At 34.4% G+C, this 23,596-nt stretch overlaps 2 long non-coding RNA genes across 3 annotated transcripts in view; both read left to right on the top strand.

Moving 5' to 3' along the window:
• LOC116069270 overlaps positions 1-22,337 on the top strand; it is a 24,301-nt gene extending 1,964 nt beyond the window's left edge. Inside the window, exons 2-3 of the long non-coding RNA XR_004109951.1 lie at positions 20,239-20,283; positions 22,214-22,337. This is a non-coding gene — a long non-coding RNA (uncharacterized LOC116069270). The remainder of the gene's footprint in view (positions 1-20,238; positions 20,284-22,213) is intronic.
• LOC116069267 overlaps positions 1-23,596 on the top strand; it is a 1,149,691-nt gene that overhangs the window by 263,428 nt on the left and 862,667 nt on the right. The window lies entirely within an intron of this gene.

Here is a 23,596-nt window from a genome sequence, read left to right as displayed (position 1 = left end):
TTTGAGGGGAAACTGGGAAAGGAGAAATCATTTGACATGTAAATAAAGAAAATATCTAATAAAAGAAAAAAGAAATTAAGCTTGCCATCCCTGACCATCTCCCAAACATCTCTTTTTGGGTAGCTTCAATTGTTTTATTCTGCTATGGCTTTTCTAACAAGAAACTGAAGAGGATGTTGAAGAGTCATGATTTCATGATGATTAGCAAAAAAAGACTTCCCTAAAATTTGACTGGGAGCCCAAAACTGAATAAGCAGGCCTAGGGTAAGCCTGGGAAAAAAAAAATCAGGCAAAGAACATGGCCTTACAAAGGCAAAGGTAGGCATGATTCTAAAACCTGTTGAGCTCTCAGGGTTACATGTTTGTAGCCGTAAGTAGGACTTGAAGAATTGTTAACCCACGGTGCATACTTGTACCAATGATTGGAAAAAGAAAAGAGCCAGAAAGAGTAAGAAATAATGACTTCAACTCTTAACAAATATTTTACTTTAACATATGTCCCTTAATAATTCTACATTGTGATTATCAGTCCATAGTTACCAAGACTAATAGATGAAAATTTTAAATTCTTTATAGGGAAAGGTATAATTTCATTTATAATTAATAAAATTAAAGTGAAAAATAGAGTGAATGAAACCAAACATGATCAGTTTTTTCTTTTTGAAAATTCATTAATGTGTATAAGAAAGGAAGCTAAAACTTTTTATTAGATATTTTCTTTATTTATATTTAAAATGATATCCCCTTTCCTGGTTTCCCCTCCAAAAAAAAAAAAACTCTCTTCCCTCTGTCTCCACCTCGCCCCCTGCTCACCAACCCAACCTCTCACACTTCCTGGCCTTGGCATTCCCCTACACTGAGGCATAGAGCCTTCACAGGAGCAAGGGCCTCTCCTCCCATTGATAACCAACTAGGCCATCCTCTGTTACATATGCAGCTGGAGCCATGGGTCCATGTGTACTCTTTGGTTGATGGTTCAGTCCCTGGGAGCTCTGAGGGTACTGGTTAGTTCATATTCTTGTTCTGGAGGCTAAACTTTAGAACTTATTTATAATTGACTCACTAGTATTTTACTAAATGTTATGATGTTAACATCACATTTATATTATCTACAGTCTATGGACTGCAGGATATCTGTAGTCCATAATTAATTGTTTAAATTAATTCATTAATTGGTTAGGATGGGTCTCCCTTAAAATATAGGGTGGCCTGGAACTTGCTAGGTAGCACAAGATGGACTTTAAAAGGCATCTTACACTAGCCTGTCAACTTTCAGAGTCACAAAGATGGGCTATCGTGCTTGGCTAGTATTTTATAATTTATTTATTATTAATTGGCTCTTAATTTATAGCTAAGGCTTATGTAGACAAATAACTCATGGTGTATTTATTAAGTATATTTTATTTAAAAGTTTCCTTAATATTTATACTAAATAAACTTTTAAATTCTATAAATCCATATTTGTGTACTTCTCCTTTAAATAATAAGCAGCCTGCAGTTAAATATTGACTGAATAGAATGAAATATACATACATCCATATTAGATTATATGTTATCTTCTAGCAAAGGATCTAGTTACTTATAACACAGTTGAAAGGATGATAAAGGAACATGAAATGCAGAGTCATAGAAGGCAATGATTTTATGAACTCTCCCTGAAATAGTTTCATGGGTTCTTCTACTTTTAGAATGTAAAAGAGAAACTAAATTCTTTTCAAACATCTTCACAAGCATGCCATATATGTGTTGTTTTCAAGATGAAAAACTAAACATTGACCTGAGTTTTTCAAAGAAATAATTGTGAGACTACCAAATGATCAGCTATATATCACCTATAATAGATCATGATGAGATATAAGTCCTAAATTTAGAATTATCTTGAGATATAACCTCTTCTATTTTTCAAATCTGGACTGTCATAAGTGATAAAGACTTCTGAGTTTATTGAGATATAAATAATTAAGATACATACATATATATAATTAAATTGGTTCTGAAATAAAAATAAATTTATTAGATAGAGGAATATTATCAAAGTTATTATTGAAAAGATAAGGAACCTAACATGTAGAACATAACATGTAGAACACACCTTAAAGTATTATGAACCTTGACAAGTAGAACCAAAAAAAAAAGAAAAAAAAAAGCCAGCTAAGGCTGATAGCATTTCCAGGATACCCACAGGGCACTAGTAGAATCAATAAAAGGATTGAATAGAGAAAGTATCAAGCTGTGAGCAACCTAAATGATAAAGCCTTGGCCAATTCTATGGGGATTTTATAGCCATGCAAGCTAAGTAGTCCTTACATTGGACCAAAAGACATCCTCTGTCATTGTCTCTAGATTGTCCCCAAGGGAGAGAGTGGGGATGAGGAGTTGGGAGAGAAAGTGGGTAAGGAAAGAGCAGAGAGGAAGGCATTGGAAAAGAAATGCAAAAGGAGATATAGGGAGCTAAGAAGTAGGTAAGAGGAAGAGGAAATAAATGGCAGGGAGCAACAGGAAGGGAAGGGACAAAAAAGAGGGAAGTAAAGATAGGAGGAAACTGGAGACAGAGAGACATGGGTAGGACAGAGAAAGGGAAGGGGAAAAAGAGGAGTGGGTAGAGGAAAGGTGAATAAAATGAAAGAGGAGATGGAAGAGGAGAGTGAGAGGGTTGTACTCTGAAGCTGAGGCAAAAGTTGAAGGTGTGGATATCTGAAGGTGTGGAAATTCAGCCACTTGAAACTGTCTAAAAGAAATATAAGGCACCCAAGGTATGATAGTGCTTATTATAAAGAAAAATCTGGAAGATAAAGGTGAAAACTGTCACCTGAACCCTCACTAAAGATCAACATGATCTGAAAGTTTCTTCAAAGTGGTTCAACATTTGAATTGAGAAAAAATGAAGAGCAAGAAATGAGTTAAGTAAAATAGTATTTTCTAGGCCTGGAGAGATGGCTCAGCAGTTAAGTGCACTGACTGGTTTCCAGAGATCCTGAGTTCAATTCCCAGCAACCACATGGTGGCTCACAACCATCTGTAATGGGATTTGGTGCCCTCTCCTGGTGTGTCTGAAGACAATTACAGTGCACCCATAAAAAAATAAAATCTTATTTTCTTTTACAGACAGTTCATGAATAGTCTTGTAGATGACACTGTATACTGAAGTAATGATAACTTCCTCAATTAATTAAAGCCTCAATATAGCAACACACATATTTAGTGTGTAGAATATAAAAGAGAAAAAAAAAAGATAACAAGGTAGAAAAAGTTTCGCAGGAATGAGTTCCAAAGGTTGGAAAATTTTATTGTATTTATTTTTCTTGAATGGCATATTTTTGTGTTTGAATATTTAAGTTCCTGTAACAAGTATAACTGAAACTAGGGCATGTATTTTCTGCAGAAGTATATTCTTGTGCGCGCGCATACACACACATACACACACACAGAGAAAGAGAGAGAGAGAGAGAGAGAGAGAGAGAGAGAGACATAGAGAGAAATAGAAACAAAAAAGATATAAATACTGTTCAGATATTACTCATGTTAATTATAACGATACTTTTCCTCACTTAGGCCTTTCTGCTTGTTATACTTCTTACTATCTGAAGTTTATATCCTAGGTATTCTGCACTTTTTGGATAGTATTTGCTCATCAGTGAGTACGTACTATGCATGTCCTCTTGGGTCTTAGTTACCTCACTCAGAATGATATTGTCTAGATACATCGATTTTTCTGCAAAATTCATGATGTCCTCATTTTTAAAAGATGAATAGTATTCCATTGTGTAAATGAACCCACATTTTCTGTATTCATTCTTCAGTTAATAAACATCTAAGTTGTTTCCAGCTTCTTGCTATTACAAATAAGGCTGCTATGAACATAATGGAGCATGTGTCCTTGTGGTATGGTTGAGCATCTTTTCTGTATATCCCCAAGCTAGGTCTTCTGGTAGAACTAATTCCAGTTTTCTGAGGAAATGCAAGATTGGTTTCCGGAGTGTACTGGTTGGTAATTCCACCAGCAATGGAATAGAGGAGTATTCCTCTTTCTCCACATCCTTGCCAGCATGTGCTGTCACTTGAGTTTTTGATCTTAGCCATTCTGATTGATGTGAGGTAGAATCTCAATGTTGTTTTGATTTGCATTTCCCTAATTACAAAGGTTGTTGAGCATTTCTTTAAGTGCTTCTCAGTCATTTCATATTCTTCCGTTATAAATTCTCTGTTTAGCTGTGCCCCATTTTTAAATTAGGTTACTTAGCTTTTTTTTTTTTTAAATCCAACTAATAGTCCAAGTTGAGCTTTTGAAAACAAAACATATGAAAGGATTCTTGGTATTTTATGTAGTGGTTCTACAAATCAACCTCAGGGCTATGAGCATGATTGGTTAACACTCCTCCATTGAGTGAGCTCCAACTTCTACCCAGATTCCAACTTTGTGCAAGTTTTAAAATCCCAAAAGAACATTTATCTTCTTTAAAAATTTATGTAGGGCATCATTTTGTAAAATTTAATATAGAAATATTATTGAGTATATATGTAATTTCTACATTATTTTGCAAATTTACCTTTGTGTATTATAATTATCTTTGAATAAAATATATACCTACAATGGAATTTCCAATGTATGTTATGATATATCATTTGATTACACATTACACATTAATTAATCTCAAATCATAATTAAGTTTTTACCTGGTTAAGATATAGAATGTTCATCATACTTTCTGTTGGCCACCTGCGCCAACGTAAATAAAATAAAGGGTTCTTCTGGTAATAGGAGTAAGAAATAGATAGGAAGAGATTGAAAGAGATAAGAAGAGATAGGCTAGCCATACTGTACCTTACCCACGTGGGAAGATAAATATTAGACAACACAAGTTCTGGTCACTCAGTCATCTTGAATTTAATACATCTCCTTTGTTCCCGCAACAGGTAAAATACCTGGGGCAAAAACCCTTCCCCCAAAATAAGTCAGTGTAACAGTCCAATCAGTGACTTCCTTGTTACTCTGTGGGGGTGGAGCTTCTGAATGTGACTGGAACCAGGTTTCGCTCAACAGGTGGGCAGCTCTGTGTTTGGGCCCAAGTGGTTGCTGTTTACTGTCCGGGCTTTGGGGAAGGAGTCTACACTTTCAATAGGCAAGAGCCAAAGAGAAATGAGCTACAGACATTTTAACTGTCATCTTGTATTGTAATAAAGGCTTAAAAGGGAATACATATTTAAAAGGGAATACATACATATTTGCTAGCTTATATCATAACATCCAGAAGAAAACAATGTTATCAAAGAAAGTAAGAAAGTGTATAGTACTTGTCTGTTACTCTGCTTTTCTGTTGCTGTAATAAATTACTTTGACTAAAGATGATGTTGTTAAAGAAAAGGGCTTATTGACTTACACATTAGACTCTATCCGAGAGGGAAGCCAATACTGGAACTCAGGGCAAGAACCTGGAGGCAAAATAAAACAATGAAAAAACCCTTAAAGCATCAGAATAATTTAGGGGAGAGAATGATTTAATCTGATCGTAATAGGGACTATGAAGTTACAATGAATGAGACTGTAGTGTTCTAAGAATAAATAGAAAACAAAATAATAACAGGATAGAAAGCTTAGAACGTACACACACTTTAATATTTAGTTGATTAAAAAAACTAAGGTACTAGAGAAATGTGATGGTATAGAGACAGTCTAGTCAACAGCTGGTGCTGGTACTACTAAATAAATACATAGAAAATAAAAAACCTTAAATCTTACCTTATATCTCACATAAATGTTAACTAAGGCTGAAGAGAAGGTCAATTAGAGAGTTCTTATTTCCAGAAGAAAATAGATGATCTAGCTTGCTATATTATTCCCATACCTTTCTTATTTCTCTCTTTATTTGGTAATTTCCTTCATGTATATACTAGATTTTATTGGTTTTCCTCCCTCTCCAGCAGAAACCCTTATTCCCAACAAGTGCCCAAAGAGAACATCTCAATCTTGGAATGATCAAAATGTTGCTTTAAAAAGGTATAGATGATTAAAGTTTAAGATGTTAAAAAAGACATATGAGCTTTAAAAATGTTAAATGAAAATGGCTTTAACAACTTCTATTCACTAAAGTATCCTGTTGAGAATAAACTAGCCACAAAGAGGGGTAAATACTTTCAAAACTTAATTTTTTTATTTTTTATTTTTTTTTAAGGTACTGGCAGAAGGAGCATAATACATAGCTAGTAAACACAGGAAAATATGTTCAATACCACCCAGGGAAGGAGACACTGAAACTATGGATTAAAGTATGGATAAAGTATCTGGGTGGTATATGGTGATAAGACTGAAACTTTGGCGGGGGAAAACATTAAATTTTTATCTCTTTAAAGAGGAATTTTTCTGTATTTGTAAAAATAGTAATTTGTATAAGACAGATCATGTAATTGTTCTTTACAGAAATTATATTTAAGAAGCTGAGTGAATTTTGCAGATGTTATGTTAAATAAAAGAATCCATGTAAAGACAATCAAAAAATACTTTTCTTTCTACAGGTTTATATCTATGTCAAAAATAAATTCTTTGAAGGACTTTTTAATAATTATATGATGATATGAGATGATATGATTCTTTTGAGACAAGATCACCCTGTATTGCTACCGCTTGGCTGAACTTGAACTCACAGAGATTTACCTATCTTTGCCTCTCATGTCCTGGTATCAAAAGCAAATGCCACAATGACTGGCCTATATATGAGTTATTTTCCTTATTTGTAAAAATAGATACATTATAGAGATCTAATACTAATATACAAACTAAAAGAAATAAATTTAGAATATCTGTAAAGATAATTAAACTTTGTATGTAAATTAATAGTAAAATAAGCAGTATTACTTTTATTTACAAATAAGTAAACAAGATGAAAAAGAGAAGTTACAGAAAAGACAAGTAATTTCTATGGTGCTTAATGATTTAAATGCTGGTTAAAATTGTGAGGACAGTTCTGAGCTATGTAAATTTAGGAGGCATTGAAGGAATCCAGAATATCCCTTACTAATACACACACACACACACACATTTTGTTTCCTAATTCCATCTATTTTTTCCATCATCTATAACAAAAATTAAGTGGACTGTCTATCCCATTTTCCTCCTGGGTACAGGTTTCTATGATATTTGTGTTTGATAAAAGACATTTTATCTTGTATAAGGATGTGCTGTCTAATTCATCAAACAACTATATATATATTGCAACCCTCAGCTGAAACATGTATCAAAGGATGAACACTTTGAAATAAAATAAAATGACACTGAAAGAGGAAAAGTAGAGTGGCCCAGAGAGAAAAGAACATTAAAACAATGATTTATTTCAGTTATGCACAATGCTCTGATGTTTCTTCCCAATATAAACTAGCTCAATACCCTAGTTCTTCATCTTATTTTACATGTACAATACATACAATTCAGCTGTGGGAGAGAATAACTGATGGTGTTTTACTAGGCATGCTATCAAATGCTGACAACTTCCTGGTTATTTTCACTGTGAATATGTACTATTATAGCCCAACTCATAGAAAATGTATGATTATGCATTCTGGGGTCTCACTCATCAACATGTAACTGATCTTCAAGATCATTACATGGTTAAGATTAAATGGGAACTATTTTCAGCAAGAATTTATGTAGTGGAAAACATGCCATCATTTTTATTTGACCCAAGGATGCCTTTATGAAGCTACTTCCCATAGGTAAATAATAACCACCTCAATCCACACAACTCATATCTCTGTCTCCTCTGCCTATATCTTCTGTTTATTCACTATTATCTGTCTCCCCTCATCCTTTCCCTCCTTAGTTGCCTCCTTCGCTTCTTTCTTCCACTCTTCTACCACTCCTTGTGTGCATGTATGCTAGTGTGCACCTGTGCTCATTTAAAAGGGGATTAAAAATATGTTGATGAAGCTGTTTGACAGTCACTATACTGTGGCAAAAATCTATGAACCTCTGTCAGCATTTCTGTACTTTATTATGCAATTTTTTTGGTTGCAGAATATAACTATATCCACAATCACATGTCTATGAATGTCAGTTTAACAAATAAGGTTTAGAAAGTTACCAAATTATCAATCTGTTAGCAAGCATCCTTCTTTTCAAAGTGGCCACATAGCCTGGGGATCATAGTTTTCCACTTTTTTTTTTCCTTAATGCATGCTCACTGAGCTAGGGTGAACATAAAAGGATATACATTTCTTCTATGCCCACAGCAGATCACATTTAGGCATAATTGCCAGCAATGAAGCCCTGAACTACTACACTTGACAAACATGAATGCGGCTCATACCTATAAAAGACAAGAGCTAGACAATGAAAAAAACAAAAGTGAATTTGATACATATTTGAAAATGCAGCAGGCATGATAGACACAAAACATCAGTGATCTAATATGAGTCAGACAAAACTGAGTGCTAAAGGTATTTAGGGCTAGGGGAGTGAGGAGAAGTATTCTGAGTGCCAGCTTGCCTCTGGAAGGCTCATTTGCCATCTGTGTTATTCGATCTTGCATTTGAGGAGGCAAGCTCTTCTACAGGTCCACATTTACAATGAGCTTGTGCTTCCTATAGTCTTTACCCCATTTTCTTTAGTTCTCACAGCACCTCTGTCAGAGAAGCTATTACACATCCACTCCACTTCTGGTGATATTTATTGTTAGGCATATTATCTGTCTAATAACTGTATCCAGTGAAGGGAGAGACAGGGTCACAGACAGATCAGAGAAAGTTTGGTTAAGAGGGTTTCAGTGGATGATCATATTTGGAGAACTAGAAAGGAAGTTGAGAATGGAGGACTAATTATTTAAAATTAGAAGGAATACATACAGTAGATGTATTCTTATGAAAAATGCTGATTATTTGTATAATCCATTTTTGGAAAACCAGATGTTTATAGTTAGTTGTCTGTGCTAACAGAAAACTTACTAAAACCAGGCAGGTTAGGGAAGAAATGGATTTGATTTTAATTTAATGACTATGTCTTAAATGAAGAAAACATGGGGTTGCAAATGTCATTGTTGCATAAGTATTTCTTTATTACAAAAACCATCTAACATTGAATAAATGATGTTCTAGACAAAAACAAAACAAATACAAGTCAAAACATAAAAGGAGCCTATATAATTTTATCCCTGATTTCCTCAGAGTGACAAGAGAAGTTAAAAAAAAAACAGTATTAAACCATAAATATCTGTTATCTGTGCTTTTTAATCAGCCTATTTAAAAAAATTTCAAATGAGCTTTTCAGTGTCATTATTTTAGAGAATGTAAATGTCAAAAATATCATCAGTTCTAGAGTTATTGCCCTCTCCCAGGACTTCATTAAGCAAATTTAAAATGAATAAAATTTTCTGTGATTAATAGCAACATTTATGGAACTTTTCAATAAAGCAGCCTGGACTTTTTATTATTTATAATGAAGTAAGCAAATTTGCTCCTAGCTGTGCTTTGCAGGTTACAGTATTATATTTGATTGCAAATAAAAATAGGACTAAAATATTAGGTTTATATAATTTAAGAAGGAAGTTATTAATACACTGAGTCATATTTTGACTAACATATATATGGAAGAATATTAAACTAATTTTACTCTTTGGAAGTATGTATGTGTGGACTGAATTTGTTTTCTTCAATTACATCAATAGAATTTTGTCAGGTAAGCTAACGTGAGGTCCAATCTCATTGGTATGATTTTTGAATGTTGTCTGAGGAGAGGGAAATCCTATTGTACTGGATCGAACACACTCATTTCAAGCTTCTTCTATTGTCCACTTACAGGACCAGTGAGGTAAGCTCACAGAATGGCAGACTTCCTGAGATAGACTAAACTCACAGTCAGCTTACTATTCATTGATTTGACTTTGAGTTTATTTCCTTATTCCGCAGACATACTGTTGGGACTCAGTAATTCAGAAATAATGAATTTTATGAAGTATGTAGAATTAATTAATAAGTGCTATTATTTACAAGATTGCAATCCGGGTAGTCACGTGGCTAAATAGTTGTATGTCTGTCCAGACTCTTGATGATTCTTCCATACAACGTGTGGCAGGATGCCTCTGGCCTTTCGACCTCTGTGTAATCTTTAAATCACAATATCCTAAAGCTAAAATTCTGGGGAACAATATGTACACAAACACATACTTTTATTTGGGGGTAAAATAGAGGTTTTATAACACAATTACATTTATTATTGCATTATATATACTATGTATGTAAACTCAATTCGGTTTTTAGGTTCTAAATACTGTAAGCAAAAATACTTCATCAGGACCTTACATTTGTTGAGTAAAATAGCATATATATATATATATATATATATATATATATGTACGCATGTATATATATATATATATGTACGCATGTATATATATATATAAACACATATATATATACACACATATATATAAATCACAAAATCTATTTCATGACAAAAGAGAGAGAGAGGAGGGAGGGAGAGAGGAGGATAAAGGAAAGGAGAAAAGAGGAAATGGAAGGAGGGATGAATGAGTAGAAGATAAGAAAGAGAAGGTCAGCCGTTTCTCCATCACAACCAGCCTTAAATTCTTGAGGACTTACTGTCTATTAGTCATTGAATTTTAACATATATTTTTACATCATCATAAATATTAACCATCAAAAAATATTAAAATATATCATGAATCAGGTTGGAATGGTGTGGGCCGCCTTACCCGTCCAGTGGAAATAAGGAGGCAAACACCAAGCTCTTCTCCATGCAGTTTAATCAGGAACCTTCATTTTTACTTCTTCTCTAGCTAGCTAGCTTCTTTTATATTCTTCTATATCTTCTTCGTACATCTTACTTATTACTACTTACATCTTATTAGTTACGTCTTATTAGTTACATACTTATTCCTAATTCTACATCTTACATCTGTCCTTACATCTTACTTCTATATCTACATCTTCTCTCCTATCCCATTACCAGCCCCAATTCTACATACTTACTCCTAATTCCTATATAACCCATCACCAGCCCTAATTCTATATACTTACTCACTACTTCTTATATTCTCTCTCCAGCCCCCAGCCGTGTGGATTAAATACTTTCCCTAGTCCCAATCATCATCGGCTACATGGCAAAGCATAATAGGCTACGAGAAATCATGCCAGCTTGCATCACAAACTAGAGGCACCCAGCTTTTCCAAATAAGGGCTTGTTTATCACAATGCTCTCTGCTCTGGCCGGGGACCAGGTGCCAAATATATAGGATGGCAGCTGCGGCTCCCCACAGAATGGTAGGAAAAATATAATTAGAATTGGGTGTGACTCATACTTATTCTTGAAATCCCAAAGTTAGTGCTGATTAATTGGAAAACATTAGGGAAGGGAAAAAAATCAAAACCAACAATTTTCATTCTTGTGGTTCTCCATTCATTAAATATGTTACATAACTCTCACTTCTTATGGTGAGTTGGTTTGAGTTGAGATTAATGCCCATAGATCACACCACCCAGTGCCTAGTTATATAACAGCACTTAGTAAATGGTAGTTTTGATAGTTAATGAGATTGCTGTTATAATTATCAAATTTCTCATTATGTAAATAAGTGCTCTTTAAGGGCTCTGCCAGTTTTCTCTTTAGTTTATGTCTTCAGAAACACTATAGCCCTAGTGACCACCTGCTAAGGAATGAAAGAGTACAAGAATATTTTCAGAAACTTCATAAATCTAGTTCAGCAAGTGAATAGAGGCACAGTTGAATATCTCATTTTCTTTTAAGTGGTTTTCCAATACCAGTCATCATTAGGACCAGCCCCCCTGAGGCCCTTTGCTATTGACCATGACCCTGATTGCTCCTGCAGCTTATCAAGAGTCTTTTATTTTACGAGGTTGTGATTTCTTCCTGGTAAGTTGGTTTTGCTAGAATACTTTCAAGAATGTTATCAGTTATTTAGTTTGTATCACACTCGGGTTTTATTACACAATAATTCCTAATGTACTTAATATTTTTATGTACACATATATGTAAGTGACATTTTCATTATGATTTCTAAAATATAATTCAATCTGAGAGCTGACAAGTGATTGCTATTACCCAGTTTTTGCACTAACAAAAAAATTTGTCTATCTGTACATCTTCAAGAAGTCTTCCTTTACATTTCAATGTTAATGATATTTGGCATCATATCAATATAGTAATTGTGCTATTAATTGTCAGCCATCTGGAAATGATTCATATTTTACCCCTTCATCCTCACAGTTTTGAAAATAATTTCAAGAACTTACATGAAAGTGTTATAAAGCATTTTTTTTAAAATCTTGAATAACACAGTAGTGATTGGGTTTGTAGGAGCCTGATAAAGCTGTCTCCTGAGAGGCTCTGTCAGTGCCTGACAAATACAGAGGTGGATGCAGCCAACCATTGGACTGAGGGCAGGGTCCCTAATGGAGGAGTTAGAGAATGGACCAAAGGAGCTAAACGGGGTCTGCAGCCCCATAAGAGGAACAGCAATATGAACCAACCAATACCCCCAGAGCTCTCAGGGACTAAACCACTAACCAAAGAGTACACATGGAGGGACCCATCGTGCCAGCCGCATATGTAGCAGAGGATGGCCTTGTTGGACATCAGTGGTAGGAAAGACCCTTGGTCCTGAGAAGGCTCCATGCCCCAGTGTAGGGAAATGACAGGACAGGGAAGTGGGAGTGGGTGAGATGGTGAGCAGGGGGAGGGGAATGTGGTAGGGAGTTTTCAGAGAAGAAATCAGGAAAAGGGATAACAATTGGAATATAAATAAAGGTAATATCTAATTAAAAATCTCTCTCTTTCTCTCTCTCTCTCTCTCTCTCTCTCTCTCTCTCTCTCTCTCTCTCTGTGTGTGTGTGTGTGTGTGTGTGTGTGTGTGTGTATGTGATTTACTTATGTGGTAAGAGTAAGGGAGTTTGAGAGTTTGCTGTGCTTGCCTGTGTGAAGAGGGAGGGGTTCAACTTTGTAGTGGCAGTTTTGACTTCCCAGCTTTATGTAAGCTCTGGGGAGCAGAACTCAGATCTCCAGGCTTGCAAGGTTACATCTTTTAGCAGTTTAATTTTGAGGGACCTTGAGTTGGTATTACTGAACTTCTCTGGTTTCACCCTGTTATACAGAGCAGTATACAAGGAATTAGTCAGTCAGTGATCAGTGACTCTTCCTATGATGGAAGATAAAAATGCAGGATTGGTCTGTGGGAGAGCAGGGCATGATGGCCACAAGCCAACATTCTGCTGACTTTGTGGACCTCACAAGTTGACATATCTCTTGAAATTTGTTATAAATCTTGGATGTGAGAAAATCATACCTATCTCTTCTACCTCATCCACTCAGTCATGTGTGTAAAATGGCAATGCACCTGGGACCTGCAGTCTTTCTAGCTGAAATTAATTTCAGGAAATAACTTTAAGTTGCATCAAGTAATCTCATGTATATCAGCCAGACACATCTCTCCATCCAAAAGAGGAATCCAAAAAGACGAGTGTATATTCTTCTGTTTAGGATTCCACAAGGTAAAGGCATACATATGATGTCACTTTTAGTACATAATAAATATTTAAAGTCTCATTTAATGTGTATGAAAGTCAGAGAATGGCATTTTGAAAGTTTTGGTTCCATTAGTGATCTGACCATTGAGTGAAGCTCTGAAGCCCATGTTACTAATATGACTCCTTGTTAGAAAAATTCTGTTTATATTCTTTGGCTATTGCACAACTATAGATTTAGATTCTTTAAGCCTACTTTGCTTAGGATTCTAGCCCACAGAGTAAAGGTAGAGGAGAAAGAGGTTAATTAGACAAGGGAGTATTAGGCCTGTTTAGAAGTACTTCTTTGGGGTGATTCCACTCTGGGCTGTCTTGATACAAGCAGTCCAGTCTAATACCAAACACCAAGCATGAGCCAAGACTCAATCCAGCAGAAACTTCAAGGCTCTGTTGAATCGATGTGAGCCAACATAAATGGCAAGAATCAGCTGGAATACTGCAATCAGTTCTTTGGTATATTTCTATCTATGAAGTGAAGAACAGTGAAGACAAGCAAAGAAACTAGACCAGCAGAGCATTCTATGGCCAGCGAAGCATTGTATGGTCAGGAGAGAGCAGAGATGATCGGACAAGCAAAGATCAGAGATGATCAGCGAAGACCAATGAAGCACTGCACTCCATCACAATGCAAGAACATCCATTTACAGTTTCTACTTATACTCTTTCCAAACATCATACATTCCTCTCGTTTTTTTCAGCAATATATGCCACCAGAAGACATTTTCCAGAACTACATCACATGACACACTGAGTTTTTAAAGAAATCAGACATTTCTATTTCACATGATCCCATTCAGGTTTTGACCAAATCTAGTCTCACCCTCCATTCCCACATTTATAGCCTCACCCTCCATTCCCACATTTATATGAAATAGTTTTCTAAATAACGAATGGAGTCAATGTTGATTTAAGTGAGGAAAGTTGAACTTTTAGTCCTTCTGATTCAATGCAACATAAGTCAGACATTTAAGTTTACATAAGACTAAATTTGTCTTAAATATTAGTTGTGTCTTTTAGTAAACAATATCTATTTTATAGCAATCTCAAAATCCACTTGCTATTGCATTTGGTATGCAGCAAATTTAGGTATTTGGTGACGTTTCAAGTAAAAATAAATTTGTTTATATTTTTTGTTTCATTAAATTTTATAAGCTTATGGATTTAAAAAATATTTTTGTAATTGTCCAAGTAATTATAACTTTTAATATAGTGAAGAATTTGGAAGACCTCAAAAATCTTCCAGGTTATAACTGCAAAATCAAAAACTACTGTCTCTGTGTGTTCTCTTACCTCCTACAGTACAGCTGACTATTGGAAGAGAAGGAATGTATATAAGAATATTAAGTAAGAATAGGAGGACAAAATATCATTTTTATCATTATAACTTATTTTAAAGAAGTCATTTGGTAAAATAGACCAATAAAATATAATTTGTGTAATAAAAAACACAAAGAGAAAAATAAGATAGAATCTTTCTTGAATATCTTTCAGTTGTTTCACATGATTCTTTTTGAAATGATACAAAATTATTGCCCTTTCATCGCATCCTGAAAGGCTTTAAAATTATAAACAATATTGCAGCTGACTGGATCTTTATCCGAATGGGATATTCATCAAACCTATGGGGACTCACAAGGAGAGGTTTTTAAAATGGAATCCGAATGTTAGGCACAATGACAATTTTTAAGGGTGTGTGCTCTTTGCTCAAGAGGTAACTACAAAAAAGGAAGTCTTACTTATATTATGAGGAGTATTAATGCAGCATGAAAAAATAATTGGTTTCCTCTAAATATATTCCACAATGTGTGCTTTTTTTTTTTATGAATTTAGACACCAAGAGAGAACCTGACTATAAACTGTATTCAGCCTCTCAAGTTATTTCTTTTTCATTTTAAAGTCTATGGTACATTTAGAATTGGATCAGACACCTGCCATTAATGGCAAGGCACACTTTTCTAAACATTTTCTAATGCTTTTTGTTCACTCACTATTATTCATAGAGGAACCATTCAATGTAGAGAAAAACTCCATTGGTGAAACTGTAAGGTTTTTGAATCAGCGCACGCATGTGCGCACGTGCACACACATACACACACACACACACACACACACACACACACACACACACACACACGCTCGTGAGAATCTCAAACGAGACACATGGAAACCGGATACTACCTAGTATCATTTTTTGTAACAATTCTAAGAAAAGAGTTGATCAAAGGATTTAAGATCACTTTGGCCTGCGTTATTTCTTAGGCTTTCCCACGTAGGACAAAATGAAGCAGAATGGTTAAGAACAAGTTCAAGTCCTTGTTTGGTGGTTGAGTCCCTGGGAGCTCTGAGGGTACTAGTTAGTTCATATTATTTTTTGTCCTAAGGGGCTGCGAACCCTTCAGCTCCTTTGGATTGGGGACCCTGTACTCAGTTCAGTGGATGGCTGTGAGCCTCTTCATGTGTATTAGTCAGGTACTGTCAGAGCCTCTCAGGAGATAGCTATATTAGGCTGGCTTGTCCTTCCTTCAGTCTCTGCTCCATAGTTAGGCTCTGCAACTCCTTTCGTGGGTATTTTGTTCCCCCTTTTAAGAAGGAATGAAATGTCCACATTTTGGTCTTCCTTCTTCTTGAGTTTCTTGTGGTTTGTGGGTTGTTCTTGGTGGGACTGGTTTTTCTGGCAGCATGTGTATAGTAGAGGATTGCAAAGTCGATCATCAATGGGAGGAGAGGCCCTTGGCCCTGTGAAGGTTCTGTGCCCCAGTGTAGGGGAATGCCAGGGCCAATAAGTGGGAGAGGGTGGGGTGGCAAGCATGGGGATGGGGGAGGCAACAGGGGTTTGTTCTTGCTGTTTTCGTTTGTTTGTTTGTTTGTTTTTTGGGGGGAAACTGGGAAAGGAGAAATCATATGACATGTAAATAAAGAAAATAACTAATAAACAAAATAAATACAAAAATAAAAAAACCAAGTTCAAGATACTTACTCTATTCATGTCTTCTATGTGCATAGGTGTGCTAAGTGAAGTTGAAATTCCATTGTTACCTGCATTTTAATTTTTCTTTTCCTTCTTACTGATTCTTAAGACACTTAACCAGGACATCTTCTGTTTGCTGACAATGATCACATGCATGCTGACTCTTAAATCCTTTGTTTATAGGGTTGGAAATGCCCCAGGTTTGTTCTGCTGGCCTGTTTTTTTTACACTGAACAATTTAAATTTCCATCTTTCCGAAAGTATTTCTATGCAATGTGTCTTGTGGCATGTGTGTTTCTATATTAAAATAAAAGACCTGAATTTCTATAAATGGTTGAGTTAGAAATTCTGAGAGACAAAACGGCTTCTTCTGATGAAGACTTAAGAATGTTTTAAGCCAGGCACTGGTGGTGCACACCTTTAATCCCAGCACTTGGGAGGCAGAGGCAGGCGAATTTCTGAGCTCGAGGCCAGCCTGGTCTACAGAGTGAGTTCCAGGACAGCCAGGGCTATACAGAGAAACCCTGTCTCGAAAAAACAAAATGAATAAATAAATAAATAAATAAATATAAAAAAGAATGGTTTAAAACCCATAAGAAAAGAGCTTTAACTCAGATATAAACAAACAAGAAAAGATAGCTTTTATTTTAAATTATTTTAACTACTCAAGAGTTTTTGCAAATCTAATCAAGGGAAAAGGCTATATTATATATATATATGTATTACATATATATTATATATTATATATATAATATATAATATATATGTAATACATATATATATATATAATATATAATACATTATATATATTATATAATATCAGGAATTTATTTTGCAAGGGAGGTTTGGAGTTTATTTTTCATATATATAAACTAGATTTTATTAATTAATAATCACAAATTCAAATGCTTACAGTAAATTTTTTGTCTGTACTCTTGCTGTAATAATAATAGAAATCAACATCATTTTTTTTCAAAAATTTGACTATAAAATGAACATACATTCAAATATAATTTTCTGATGCTCTATTATATAAATATAACTAAATATAAAAAATAAACTTTCTCATGTTCAAGAAAGAAGTTTCTTATGCTGAATAATATATATGCATTTTAAATTCTTAATTATTGGAAAATAATTACAAGTTTAATATTCTCTAAACAGAATATCAATCAGATATGGATTAAAAAGATCAAACCTAAGACCCATATAAAAATATTTCACATCTGTTTGCAGCAATTAATACCACCAATTCATAGCATATTGACTGAAAATGCAGAGCTGGGAACTTTGTACTTAGTCATAAACATCAATTAAAATATCTGGGCTGAGTGCCCAAGGTTCTAGTCAAACAAACAAAACTGAGCAAAATAATTCCTAAAATGAAAGCTAACAACACCGGTGTACTTGAAGATGTATTAAGCTATCTGACAAGGTCTTTGTCAGTTTTGAAAAACTTAAAAACATTTCAAGACAATTGTAAATTAGTAGGTCTGGAAATCATATCCACTCCTCCACCTCAAACTACTAATATGTTTCCCACTTCATATTTAATTTATGGTCTCTTTTTCATTAAATATTAGTGTTATATATGTACACACATATGTATTCTTATATATATATACATATATATACATTCATAGGTATATATATACATATATAAAGTATATTAATATGTAAATATGTATGAATAGATAAGGGAGACAGAGATACATACAGATATAGATAAACCTACAGTGTCCATTTAATGTTGCATCATTCTGTATGAAGTGTTTAGGACAGACAGACTTGGGATTTAGATAACCTACAAGGAGAGGTATTCGTGCAGTGCACTGGTTCCCCTCTCTCATCCTTCACTGATTGCTTACACCTCTTCAACTAAGTGTGGGTATTTGTGGAAAAATTCCCCCTCCATGTAGCTATATCAATTTGCGTGACATCACGAAGAAGGTCTTATTTATGCAACCAGAATGTTACTTGAGTATACCATTACTGTTGTGTCTAGAAAAAAATATTTTATAGCTGGAATCTTGATTGTCTGGCTCTAAGACCCCTTCTATTGCCTCTTCCATGATGACTCATCACCCTAAAGTGATAAGAGTTAGTTAGAGGTAGATACCCCAATGCCAATTATACCCTGCAGTTTGACCAGTTAAGAAATTTGTACTAGCTTCCCTCCACTTGGGTATTGGAGTAAAGTATCTTTGGTGTGGGGTGAGAGCTACATTTAACCATGAGTAAATAGATAAATATTTAGAATATAGTTAGAAATTATATGTAATTTGAGAAATGGAAGAGGTATGTTATCTTCTATGGTCTCTGACACCTCAGGACAGACAATTGGTTAGGATTACAGTACCTGATTGAATGATAATATCTCATGGCACAGAAATATGATCAGCTTGATTGTGGCAATGATATTTAATAATTGCACTGAAGAGTATTGTCATAGTTTTGAATATCCTTGAAATCAGTGGCTCTGAGTCTCATCTAGACTTCTAAGTTCAAGCCAGCTCACTTATCATTCCTGTTATGATCACACCCTTGCTCTTGCTTTTTTGTATTTTAATATTAATGTCTGTTTTACTTACTATGCTTCTTCTGTTTCTGTTAGTTTTTAAACATCTGATTTTCAGCCATCCTTTCTTCTGCATCCAATGATATGGAATGCGATTAACAGTGACAAGCAAATCAAACTTTTTCTATACTTTTGAAATGCATATCAAAAGCACGCTCTTTGTTCCACAGCCATCTGTTTCTGTATTAATGATTATGATAGATATTGAATATATTGACTCGTTTTGATCAGGTTTAACTTTGGATGTATCGTATAGCAACACTCACTGGCAGTTTTGGGGGAAACTTCTCAGAGCAGGAGCATAAGTGTATGCATAACTAGCTAGGCTATAGGTAGTTCTTTATAGCTTTATATGGAGGGGAATAAATCATTAGAACTAAATTTATTACAGTGTTCTCAAAATCATAAGCCTTAGGATAAGGACAAAATATTTTCTTCAAACAAAAATATTAAATATGTAAACATTTTAAAAATTGTCTCGAGTCGTCAGTTTGAGTAGTCACTATAGTAGTTACCTCTAGTATAGTTGCTGTACACTTATGGCAAGGCTAAAAGAGTTAAGCTACCTTCCTAATCTTCACAATGATTATTTGTCATTTTCCTTGTTTAAAACCTAGACTTAGGAAGTCCAAGGCTAGTACAAGTTTGTAATATCTGGATAGAGAAATATTCATGGAGGTAAAAATCCTGCTTTTGAATTTTTTCTTTTTCTTTTTTTTAATAATTATTATATTTATGAAGAAGGCATCAGATCTTATTATAGATGGTTGTGAGCAGCCAGTGCTCTTAACCACTGAGCTATCTTTCTAGCCTCTCTGCTTTTGAATTTTAAATTAAGTGACAATTGTGTTTTTTATTTTATCCCCCTGAGATACATAGAAGTACCTATGAACCCCAGGTATATGAAAGACCCAATCTACCTTGGTTAACATATAGTCTTTGCAGTGGCTTACAGAAACAGGATGAATTATTACTTATAGAAGCATAGAAGCATAGGAGAGTCTGGAAACTGAATCACAAATCATATCTACTCTGGCATGGGTGATGTCTTCAAAAGTGATATCATAAAATACACCACTAGGCATATATATACTCTACCAAAGGGTCTCATGTCCATCAGAAATTAATTTTGCTGCTCATGTAATTTCAGGGCGAAGCCTCACGATTCTCATATTTGACAATGTTTGTGAATCAGGTAGGTCTCCTTTCAGGGAGATTGTTCCATTCCACAGTGACCAACAATGAATATAACTTTAACAGAGGGAATTTATATTTCTTACATTGGCTTTCTATAAAATAAGAATAATATATTCAAACTGTTGGCTAACATACTATATTATAAACTGTATACTTTAACTACCTCTAGACAACTTCTAGGTTGTTTAAGTACCTTCAACTACCTCTAGTGCTTACCTGAATTCACTCAAGCAAATGTTAAGCTCATTAAAAAAAAAATGTTCAAAACTACACTGTTTTCAGTAGTCCAGAATTAAAGAATATGTATACAAAATACTCTGTTACTTCATCAAATACCATTAAGTCCTATGTTTAGGTAGGAGCTATCTTAATATCATCAGCAATATAAGTCCCTCTCTGATTTGAGCTTTCTGCAAGTAGAATTACCAAAAGAGTTCTTTGGAGTGCAGCAAAAGCTGATCCATGGCCCAAAGAGCAGCATGTTTACCTTGGTGATCCCTTTACAATGCAAGTGGTCTGATGGTAATTGCAATTATTCTATCTGAGCTGTATAATGAAATGAAAACACACACCACTTGTGATATTACAGCCAAAAATGTGAGGCCTTTTTTCTGTGTAACAGTTTATGACTTAATTTTAGTAGAATATTAGAACCCCATTGTGCTACTGCAATAAAAGCTCTATTCTACTGTAGTGGATTTTTTTTTGAAAAGTATGATACTATGCAAAAGTGAGTGTATAAAAACAATCATCAGTTAAATGGGCAAATCTGTTATTTCAAAATTATATAAGATTATAGAATAATATAATTGTGCTACTCTTTAGCTAAATTGAGAAATAATTGGATGTTTATTATTTGTTAAATAGAGGGTACTTGAATTTTTATATCATACATCAAATTGCAAAAAGTATAGTATTATGGATTGTTAATGATATATTTTTATTTAGTTGAATTTATTTTAATAATGATACCAAACAATTGAGTAAACATTTGAAGGTAGCATATATTTCTCATGTATTAAGTCTAGTTGGAAATTTGAGTCATTAGAACCCTCTGTCTAAATATTAATCAGTTCATACTAATTATAAATATCACAGTTCCTGGTAATTTTGCAATGTTGATGGAGTGGTGTTAGACATTAATGTAGTGTCAAGGTTCTCAATAAATAGCATCTGCTAATGTTTTCAATTTCTTAGCGTTCTTTGCTTGCAGTCCTTATTGTAAAGTCTTCATTTAAGGTTTCATGCATTTTAAACATGTGGCAAAAATGTAAGAATCTGTAGGTTGTTCCCTGCAGCACTGAAGCTTTGAAACCTACTCAGTTCTTAGACCTTTACAAGGTTAGTGTGAAAAGTTAATCTTTAAAAGCAAATTATTTATGAAATTTAATCCTGCATTGAAATCAATAACTGTGAAGTATAAAATAAATTATTAATGTTATAATTTGTATGTGTTCATCTCTGGGTATGACTGTGCATGAATGTTTTAAATATGTGTATAAATATATCCAATTTAATAAATAATCATTCTAGTATAAATTGTGTCAGATCTTTAATCACATTTTCTAACACTTTTTCTGGGTATTTTCCAATGTCAATCAAATGAGTAATCTTGTGAGCATCTAAATTTGTTCACACTTAGGCAGTAACAGAGTGGTTGGGTTCTAATACTAGGTCTTAGCGCACAAGAAAGTGAAATACATATGTGTGTGTGTTTGTGTGTGTGTGTGTCTGATTATAGAACCACTTACAATGTTCCTACTAACCCTTTAACATATTAGCAGAATAATACTTTAGCATATTAAGATCAAAAAGAAATATTTGCAAAATTTGACCATAAGAGATTATTTGAACAGTAGAAGAATTATGAGCTATATAATCCCTACATTATTTCTTTGTTTTGAAGTCTCATACAAAAATACTTTCAGACATGCCACAGTCATTGCAGAAGAGATAATCAGAAAAAAACGCAGACCTAAAAGACAGAGAGACACACAGGTGGATGGATGGATGGACAGATGAAGAAAAGGAAGGAATGAAGGAAAGAAAGAAGAGAGGAAAGAGAGAGAAAGAGAAGGAAGGCAGGGAGAGAATAAAATAAAATCATATTCTTTAATAGTAGATGTTCTACTGTCCTAGGTTTTATCAGCACAAGTACCAACACTGACCCCGAACCCAAAAATCAGTTGTATCCACAGGAATTGCTGTGATATTTCTGATGAATGAGAAAGAATGGGATCATTTCTGCTGTTTTCCCATCTGTACCAAAAGCTGCCTGCCACACTTTAACCCATTCATAAATACATTGAATAATGAAGGGGATAAATAAAGAATTTAGTACTGTCTTTTAATGATAGAAAGGTCAAGCTGGGTGGTGGTGGTGCACACCTTTAATCCCAGCACTTGGGAGGCAGAGGCAGGCAGATTTCTGAGTTAGAGGCCAGCCTGGTCTACAGAGTGAGTTCCAGGACAGCCAGGGCTATACAGAGAAACCCCTTCTCGAAGAAGCAAGAACAAAACAAAACAAAAAATCAGTTTCCTAAAATTAAAAACTCAGTCCAGTCAAATAATGACAAAAAATTAAGATGACACAAGAACACAATTGAGAAAACAAGTTAGATCAATTTGCAAAGGTTTTTGTTTGTTTTAATTTTGGTTTTGGTTTGCTTTGTTTTTAGTTCTGTGTTAGTTTCTAAAGCTAGGAGGCTGGCACTAGCCTGTGCATAAGCATGAGAGTTAAAACAATACTTTGCTATTTTTTGTAAGTCTCTATAATCTATGTCTGTTTAAACAGGGCCCAGTGTAGCAGAACAGAGCCACAGGGTTGGGGAGGCATGGACACTTTTAGACTATTTCCACAGTGAATATAGAAGAAAAAAATGTAGTGCTGAAAACCTTGAGAACAGCAGTAATAAAAAAGCCATCAATATCAGGGTGGGAACTTTGAATAGAAGAGAACTAGGCAAGACATCTAAGGGAAAAATCTGGGTCAGCTCTAATCAAAATCTTTAGAATCCAAAGTTGGCAGGGAACATATTAGCAGGTTTTATAAATGTGCATTCGGATTTTTAATTACTTTTTAAAAAACAGGCTTACTTTTTAATATGTGGATCAATTTGGATGCTATTGTACATGTGCCCAAAGTGACTACTTTATTATTTCATTTCATTTTATTGCATTTTGTGTCAAAGGGAAACATAATAATTGATTCCTTGAAGCTGAATATTCTCTCAGATAAAATATGTAGTGAAGAAAAAAATAAAAGACAGAAAAATGTGGATCTTTATCTTACTGCAGACTTCCAAACTCTT

The sequence above is a fragment of the Mastomys coucha genome, unplaced genomic scaffold, assembly GCF_008632895.1.
Source record: "Mastomys coucha isolate ucsf_1 unplaced genomic scaffold, UCSF_Mcou_1 pScaffold22, whole genome shotgun sequence".
NCBI classification, from domain to species: Eukaryota; Metazoa; Chordata; class Mammalia; order Rodentia; family Muridae; genus Mastomys; species Mastomys coucha.
This window is presented reverse-complemented; position numbering and strand designations above follow the sequence as displayed.